At 33.8% G+C, this 9,585-nt stretch overlaps 1 pseudogene across 2 annotated transcripts; it reads right to left on the bottom strand.

Moving 5' to 3' along the window:
* Positions 1 to 5,555: 5,555 nt before the first annotated feature.
* Positions 5,556 to 7,082, bottom strand: LOC144997693 (zinc-finger homeodomain protein 2 pseudogene; annotated as a pseudogene). Of its 2 annotated transcripts, none has more exons than XR_013659905.1 (2): positions 6,762 to 7,082; positions 5,556 to 6,619 (listed from the first exon to the last, which is right to left on the bottom strand). The product of XR_013659905.1 is annotated as a zinc-finger homeodomain protein 2 pseudogene, transcript variant X1 (transcript). The 2 variants fall into 2 exon arrangements; XR_013659906.1 differs by having other exon boundaries at positions 5,556 to 6,581.
* Positions 7,083 to 9,585: the final 2,503 nt, after the last annotated feature.

The following is a 9,585-nucleotide window of genomic DNA, read 5'->3' as shown; positions in this document are numbered from 1 at the left end:
TAGTTATACTTGTTGTCTGTGTGATGCTTGTATGCCTGCCTAGTAGCTAAGTGTGGGCAGGGCCCGTATCTTATAGCAGCCAAGTATAGGTGGAGCACGTATCTCGAGTAGTTGAGTATGGGCGGGGCCCGTATCTCAGAGTTAGCAGAGTGTGAGTGGGGCCCGTACCTCCTAGTTAGTGGAGCGTGGGTGGGGCTCGTATCTCCATGAGTGTGGGTGGGGACCATATCTCCTAGTTGCATGTTATATGTGTATGGTATGTGGTAGTTTGGGGGAGATCACTAATCTTCGTGCTTACAGTTTCAGGTATTTCAGCTAGCAAGGGGAAGGGCTCGAGTTGATGGCATGGCACACACGCACCACAACTTTTCGCCTGGGATGTATTGACGCTAATATTTTCTTATTCAGTTTTTGAAACAATGTCCGATATGATATTTTGAGACACACGACACTTTTTTTCATTTTAATTATGGATGATTATGTTTTAGTAATGCTTTTCAAACAAAAAAATTTAGACTGTATTTTTGGGATGTTACATATTATCTGTAGATCTCACTGCTTAATTTAAGTGGAAAACAATACTCGTGGTCGTCGTCAACTAAATGGTTTATTTAGAAAAGTTTGTCAATATTCTTTGTGTTTAAGTGTACCACAATACCGGCAATTGACCAGATCTATTCATGAAGGTGAAGGTACTGATAAACAAAGTTAAGACTATCTCACAACTTTGATCCCAAATATTTGTGTTTTTGTTAAATTTGTTCATAGTTTTCCTCTATGCACAAATTTAAGGGGGAGAATTAAAAAACAAACCAAACAAAAATCAGAAAATTTAAAAATCAAACAAAAATTAGAAAATTAAAAATATCCAAAAATAGTGTCGTTTCTGTTTTATTTCTTGTTCAGAAAATATAAAAAATCCAAAAATTTTGTTTTAAGTTTTCTTTTAGTTTTGTTTTGTCTTGAAAAGTGAATTCAGGTGTAGATGAGACTCATGGAGATTCTATCGAGATTTTCTGAGCCGAAGCTTCATCCATGATCATCGAAGAATTCTCATTCGAAGGAGCAAGAAATGAAGATTATTCTTTCAACATTCAATCCTTCAACCCCATAAGCAAGGTGAAGCTGCAATTGAAGATTATGTGACAGATTGCATTGAAGCCTCCTCAATCAGTCTATTGCTATCTATGAACTTGCTGAAGTGATCCACAAGATTAGTTCTCTTTGTTGTTCTCTCTGAATATTCTCAAGCTGAAAGCGCCATCTTTTAAGAATCTTATCAAGAAGTCTCCTCACCCAATGTGCGTTCAGAGTCAAATTTTGAAGAAAAACCCAACTGCTCGAGAGGAAGTCAACTCTGTGTTTATGGCAAGATTGACAAGAAAGCTGAAGCCAAACTCCAAATAAAGATTGACAAGAAATTCCAGCTACCTTTTTAGGGGAAGTTTGTTGGGCCAATTAGAAAAGAAAGCTATAAACCAATAGGGAGATTGTTGGGTCTAAAATTATGGTTTATACTTTGCTTTTCTAGGAAAATGTATTTTTATGTATAGGACCGTAAACAACTCTGTGTTTATGGCTAAATATGTGTTTACGGCTATGTGTACGACCATATACGGGTTTACGACTGTAAACATGTGTACGGACAACTGTCTCATATATATATAGGGTAAGGAGTGCTTGAGAGAAAGGGGGCTAGAGAAGTAGAGCATTTTGTAGAGAGAGAAACTAGAGAGAAGATTAATGTGTGTGAGAGAATCTAATGTGTATGGAGCATCACTCATATCTTTGAATACATCATAGATTCAAGTTATTCTTCTTCTCCTTCTCTTCTATTTTGATCTGGCATCATCCGTTTGATTGGGATTCCGCACCATCAAACGGATCTGATTGATATACAAGCAGATTGGGAACTTACAATGACTTTCACCTCTAAATAACATTTGAGTTCAGATTTCACAACTTGAGAGGTAACATTAGTTGAAAATTTATCAAAGTTCTGAAATAATGAAAATAATGCATAACTACATAAGTACCATGAAAGTACATTGTCATTGAACTACCATTAAACATCACACATTAAAAAAAATTGTTTGACATCATAATGCATCAGACCTATAAGTAGAGTGGTAGTTAGCATCATACATTAAAAAACCACATGTAAACCGGTTTTTTACATAAGATAGTATTTGATTGATATATAGCATTAGACATTAAAAAACCATCATTTGCATTAGACATTAAGATTTTAGTATAATTAGGAAACTTATCAAGAAACTAAAAAGACATTAGAATGATAATTAGCAACTAGCATGTTAGCATCAGACATTTAAAAAAAAAGGTGAAATAGTAGATTAATAGTAAAGAACTTACCATCATCAGTTAAGAAGAAGCTCCATCTAAGTCATCATGAAGTTATTTTTGAGAGTCTGACATGCTCTTGGCTTGACCATTTTTGGTTTTATTCAAAATTGACTCATCCACATACTCATTGAACAACAAAAACAATTTCTCTTTTATTATTAACAACTCAGAGTTGTACCCGTCCCCATACACTTTCTCATATCCCCATTCAACCATCTAAAATTTGTATCGAGGATCCAAAACAATTGCAATCACCATAGCCGTGCTAAATTCAGCCCAATACTTCTCAAAATTTGCATACATCCTTGTAGCTATATTTTTCATAAACCTATCATGGATGTCTTTTTCTTTGTGTAACAACACTCAAACCATCAAAACATTGGCAAAATAAAGATTAGTAGTAGGATGAAAAAGCACATGTCACCTCATAGAAAACTTTTATAAACTTGAAAATTCTTTCAATTTTACCCCACTCCTCACTTGTTGGACAATGTGAATAGTTAGCATTTGTCATTTGCAAATGAATAAATGCCTTTTTGTGGTACAAAAAAGATTCTAACATCATATAGGTGGAGTTCCATTGAGTGGGAACATCTTGCTTTAGACCCTTAGATAATTGTAACTCTACATATGCAACGTTATCTTTGAACCTTTTCTTCCTCAATTGAGAATCCTTATAGTGCTTTACACTCTCTCTAAGCTTTATAACAACATCATCTAAATCTTTCAAACCATCTTGCACAATTATATTTAACATGTATGCACAACACTTCACATGAAAGTATGCACCATCCGAAAGCAAATCAATTTTGGTTTTAAGAAAATCGACCATCACATAGTTGGAAGAAGCATTATCCAAAGTAACTGAAAACACTTTTTTTTTTAATTCCCCAATCCTTCAAAAGACTAAAAACATGATTACTCATAGCAAGACCTGTGTGTGGTGGAGGCAAAAAAATGAATATAAGGATTAGTTTTTGTAAGCACCAAAAACTATCAACGAAATGGGCTGTTAAAGATAGATAACCATCAGTGGTTATAGATGTCTAACAACCGGATGTTAAACATATTCTACTTGGGGCACAACTCAAAAAATATTTTATAACTTTTCAGTCTCAAACATATTTTTGATATCAGATATGATTGTATTCCTTTTAACAAGATTCACTTCAAGATTTAAATACGTGAAACATCGTCTGATGCCCTCATATTCTACAAACTGAAATGGCAAATCATGCCTCCTAATAGCTATAACTAATAATTCACGAAATGTAAAAGAGTTAAAACCAGGAACCCTATTAGTCAAAGAACTACAACTACCACCACCATCTAATATGATTTTCCTAACATCCTTAAATCAATTTATATATATATATATATATATATATATATATATATATATATATATATATATATATATATATATATATATATATATATATATATATATATATATATACAACTTTCATGTGGCGTTTCAAATTTCCAGTATCCATTCTACTTTCAGCATTATAAACCCCACCACACTTTTTACACTTACATAAGTTTCACATTTTTCATCACGTTTAAGAAATTCATAGTAGGGCTAAACATTTGATGTTAGTTTCCTAAGACGTTTGGTATCAAAACTTGAGTTATTTGGCTTTACTTGTTTATTTTTCCTTGTCTCGTTTGGCTTTGGTGGAGGTGTAGGAGACTGAACATCATCATCTTCTGATATTTCCACTGCATTCATCCTAAAAAGAAAAGAAAATCAAATATTATGAATTTAGATTGAACCGAGAATTTTAATGCTTAATACGATAATACCTGACTGTCGATTGGTGAATGTCAATTCCGTTGCTAGGGTTCGACATCGGTTTGTAGCTAAGTTGTTAACATGTGCGATATATCTCGTTTGAACAATAATGGTAACAAGGTAGTATTTATTTTGGAATTAGGATGCTTTTGTAGCATCATACCAAACGACACTAATCACCTCAAATCGATATCTCTCAATTATAAACTAATGTAGTTCCCCAATTATGTTGAACAATGTCTTCAATCTACCTTGACGTAACAATCTAAAACCCTTTCTTCCTCATTTCATCATACATACATATATTGTAAATTGTGATCATATGATGCAACCATAGTTTCTTCTTAATTTCTCAACCCCCCTTTCACTTATGCACCTAGTACAGACAGACAACAACGACCCTCGTAACAAAGTATGTAGTGATTAAATTTTGAATATTATTTTCATATTAATTATTTAGATGTAATTTACAAAAAATATTCTTTGAAGGGAATGCATACCCAATATATTGTGAACGTGATACTTAATTATTAGACCAAGGAAACCTTTTAGAAATCATTTGTGTTACATTGACTTATATATTGAAATGTCTTTCATCTTTTTTATTGTGTCGGTTTAAAGATTTATCTTTTTTCATTTCTACATCATGTCATGTATAATCATATCGATCATTTGCATGCCCATACCGTGTCATTTTGTGGCCACTTGTTGCAACATGGGTCTATTAACCCCAACATTTTCTTATAAGATCTTCAAAACCCCACATAAATTCTTATTATTATAGTTGGTTTACTAAAACCACCCTTAGGATTTGTCTATAAAGATCACAAATTTTGTTTATTCTAAAGTTCTTTTGACAAAAATAAATTAACTTACAAGCTAAGTTTATTATAATTTAATATTAGATGAAATGATTAAAATCTTAAAAATAATTTATCATATTTTATAAAATATAACAAATAAACTTATTATTATAAGTTAGTTTGTCGATGACTCGATGGTGTAACAAGACATTAGTGAAACCAATAATCATAACTCACTATTTGACTATAGTGACTATACCCATTTGTTTCAACACTTGTCTCTCTACATAACAATGTACAACAAGAAAAGCATAATGTACAACAATAGAAGCATAATGTACCCTACTTAAAAGGGTTTGTACTCTACTCCACTTCCATGTTCTAAACAACTTTTATTTAGTAGCTTCATAAGGGTCTTGAAAACCTAAAAGAATATAGCTTGGACAATCCCAATGAAATCTAAATTAAAAATCTTTTTCAATTCCCTGATTAAAAATATACTGCTCTTTTTATTTTTCTTTAAAATAAATAAAAAAAAATTTAGTAGAGGTATAATTAATCATATAAAGAAACTACTACTAGTGGAAGAATTTGAATAAGCAATTAAAAAGACATTGATAAAAATTCAACCCAACCAAAAAATGAAAATAAAAATAAAAGAAGACGATGAAGATGAAGATGAAGATGCAATGTAATGCATCTGTCTCTACCTAGGCGGGTCATATACACACTACTGAGTACTGAACATTCTACCGAAATTTATGCATAACTGGGTTGTACAGTACAATCAATTAATGCTCTCGTTGGAATCTTGAAGTAGCTTTTTCCCAGAAGTGGCTTTATTATTATGCATCCAAACCTTGAGGACTTGTCTTTTAACTCCTACCTCTGCGCAAAACCTTTGAACTTCAGGATCATCTTCTCTTGGGATCCTCCAACCAACTTTCTCTGCGAACTCCAGCATTTTCTCCTTCTGGTCTTGTGTAAATTTAGTTCTAAACCTCTTTTTAGCAACCCCGTAAGGCGGAGCAACCGCCCCCGCCGTAAAATTAAGCTCCTCGCTGGAGGATTCAGTGGCTGCACCGCCGACGCTACCGGCGAAAGCCATTTTGACAGGTGGAGCGTTGATGGAGGAAGCCCAGTTGGGGTGGTGGTGGTGGAGGGAGATTGCAGGTGGGGTACGGTGGTGGTGGTGATGGTGGTGGAATGATGGTGATGGAGATGGGGAGGGTAGCGGAGGAGGAAGCTGGAGGAAAGGACCTACGGTGGGACTGGTGGTGGGATATTCTTTACGGTGGAAGTTTCTGTGGCAGTTGCAGGCTGCGCATTTGAGTGCTTCTAGGGTTCCGTCGTCTCCTGATGGCATAAACTCGCCGCATCCATCGGTGATGTTTCCACCCATGTTTGCAGCATGGTTCTTGAGACATTCTCTGTACCTCGGCATCTGCAGCGGCGACTTCAGCAGCTTAGATCCGACTGATATCGGTGTAACCGAAGCTCCGGTGCCGGGAAACCGATCTGGATCCAACCCATGATCCACCGTTTCAGAAGATGATTCCCTAATTAAGTGATTGTTGTTGTAAGGAGACGAAGTCTGCATTCCTATCTCTTTCTCACTGCCACTCAACGCCATTAATGACTCTTAAATTAGACCCTAAAAACATGCTCCATTATCAACAAGATTCAAAACAAAACAACCCAACACATGCAGTTCTAACTTACACTTGAAAACTCGGAAACCAAATGTGTTAACTTGTTATGAAGAGGAACAACCCTAAAAAGACAAGAAGCTTTACCTGAGAAGCAGCAGAAGGAGGTTGGATGATTTAGGTTATGGTGATGTTTTCATGGAGTTTAGAGAGAGAAATTAAAGTGTAGAGAGAGAGAGAGAGGGGTGTTGCAGAGGTTCCAACAGGACAAGTATGAAGGCAACAAGAGACAGGTTGGTTGCCTAAGATGAAGTTAGAATAAGATGGAGAGAGAGAGAGAGAGAGAGAGAGAGAGAGAGAGAGAGAGAGAGAGAGAGAGAGAGAGAGAGAGAGAGAGAGAGAGAGTGGGAAACAACTCAACCCTAAGAGAAAGATGACATAATATGCTTAACTCTACTACATGTGAGAAGAAAGCATTTGAGTTACACATAAATAATCTCTCTTTGGAAAAAGGAAACCTACACAACTCTTACATGAAATTGAGAAAAATCCATCACCACATTAACATTATTATTAAATTTATCATTGCTCGTATTTATATTTTTAGGACTATATATATTAACCCATAATTTTGTTTTATTGTTTTAAATAGATAAAATATAAGGATGTTCACAAATGTTACGACATGTTTTTTGTGGGATTATACAAAATAATCCAAAATTTGCAATTTACAAACATGTCAACCGAATCCAAAATGAGTCCTTTTGGATCCGAAGTGGTCTCGTGTTTAAGAAACATCCGAAATATGGTACCCATCACACCTTGCAACCTTGTTTAGCATTATCTCATGCATTTCAAAGAGAAGAGTATAGATTTGTAGTCGGAAATATTACGCTAAACCATGTTAGTTCTACACTCTTGACGTCCACATTTTGGTAGTTAAATTCGAAAAATCTAGTGTCCAAAATGAAAACCCCAATCTGAAAAACATTTACAAATGGGTCAGCTTTTTTAAAAAAGAAATAGGTATTATGTATATCTTTTGTAGTATTTACTATTTAGGTTATACAAATCGTGGTTGGCAACTAGTTCAAAAAATCATAAAAAACGGTGTCCAAAATGTGAACCCGAGTCAATAATCCTAAGAAAATTTCTAAAAGGGTTTACCTTTTTTATTTGGTATGCATTTTTAGTTAGAGTTTATAACCTAACAATAACAATATCAGGTATTGTTCTTTGACGTCCATGATTCAAAAAATATAATTTCTTAGCTATGTATTATTTTCATATAAATGTGAGTGATATGGTACATTTAAATATGTCGAATCAATCCACAATCTATAGTGTTATCTTGAAATAAGAACTTGTACTTGACTGTACGAAGTCACTATTTGTTCACCTAATGATTTTACATGAATGTTGCTTAAATTGTAGGTTAGAAATATGAAGAAATCATATTTATATTATAAAAACTATCAAAATTATAAATGCTTATAGAATCCACCATTAAATAGCCTCTTATTATATCCTAGTAACTAAAATTTTATTTGCAGTGAGAATCATCAATTGTGGAAAGACAAACAATCCACTACAACTAAAGACAAAAGTGAAATTAGTAAGGTCATAAAAGTGTTAAAACTTAAATTAATGTACGTATGACTCCTAAAAATATTGTTTGGGTGAAGCCTTAAAAATGCTAGTATTTTATATTAGTCGAGTGTATTGTTTGGTGTTTAGAACACCATGAACTACAAATTACTTATCTAGTAGTTATGAAACAAAACATTATTCCGAAAATACTACTTGTTTCATTAAAATTGGAACTCAGAGATCCTATTTATCGGTCATATAAGACGAGGACCATCGATATACAATGGGTTGGCATATGACAATGATTTTTGATATGTAGATGATTGGATATACGAGAAAAGAAAACGGATATTATCAAGGGAAAAGTAAACAACCTGATTAAATCAAGGATAAAGAATTTAAACAGCACCGGTATTCACCAAATTGGTGAATATTTATGTTAATAGTGATAAAGCAACAACACCACACTAACAACAACCAAGAATCATCTCATTTCGTGTATGAACACTAAAAAATAGCTTGGAACCTTATATATAGGGCTAGAAGCAAATGATGTCCAGCCTAACTGGGTTGATGCACCGAGTTTTATACTCATATGGGGCATAAGCTTATAAGTTCGATTCCCTCAAACTATCTCTTATGGTGCCACATATGAAGAATTTTTTCTTGGGGTTTGCCCTGTAAAGAAGCTCGAACCCGAGGTACTCGTTGAAATAATACGAGTAGGCTTCCACTTAATTCGTTTTCCGTTTCCAAAAAATATATATATAGGGCTATAACAAAACTTGTGGAAAATGAAAACACTAAAGAAAGATCAAAAGTGGGAAAGCAAGTAAAGTATTATTAAAGACCCATTAAGAAAGCATTAATAAGCTTATTATGAGGATTCTTTAACTCTTTTTGGCTAATAGGAATTTATAAATCTCCCTTGAGTGTTTCGAACCTAAAATAAGAATTTGAATCAAAACCAAGGTAAGTTGGAGACATGAAATATATTGGTATTGTACTAGCTGAAAATGAGATGGATGCCTCTACATTAACCTCTTCCGATTAGGAAGGATTATGCCTTAGAGTGAACTTCACTGCCTTAGGCAGTTGTATCAAATTAATAAGGGTGCAAATTAATAAGGGTGAAAGTATTTGATCCATAGTTTTCTTTAAATAACATGAATGCAATAACATAAGTGGAAGATCGATTATAACAAAAATTAACAAAATAAAATATAACACCAAATCTTTTGTTGGATTAGGTGTCTAAGCTTATTACTATAACTCCCATATACTTTAATTGATGATATCATAGTCATTTTGGGTTCCCCTCAAACTTAGTAATTGAATATGACAACGTTTAGAGAAAGAGATTGATTTATTAATTTATTAT

The sequence above is a fragment of the Lactuca saligna genome, chromosome 5 (genome assembly GCF_052625555.1).
Source record: "Lactuca saligna cultivar CGN05327 chromosome 5, ASM5262555v1, whole genome shotgun sequence".
Taxonomy (NCBI): domain Eukaryota; kingdom Viridiplantae; phylum Streptophyta; class Magnoliopsida; order Asterales; family Asteraceae; genus Lactuca; species Lactuca saligna.
This window is presented reverse-complemented; position numbering and strand designations above follow the sequence as displayed.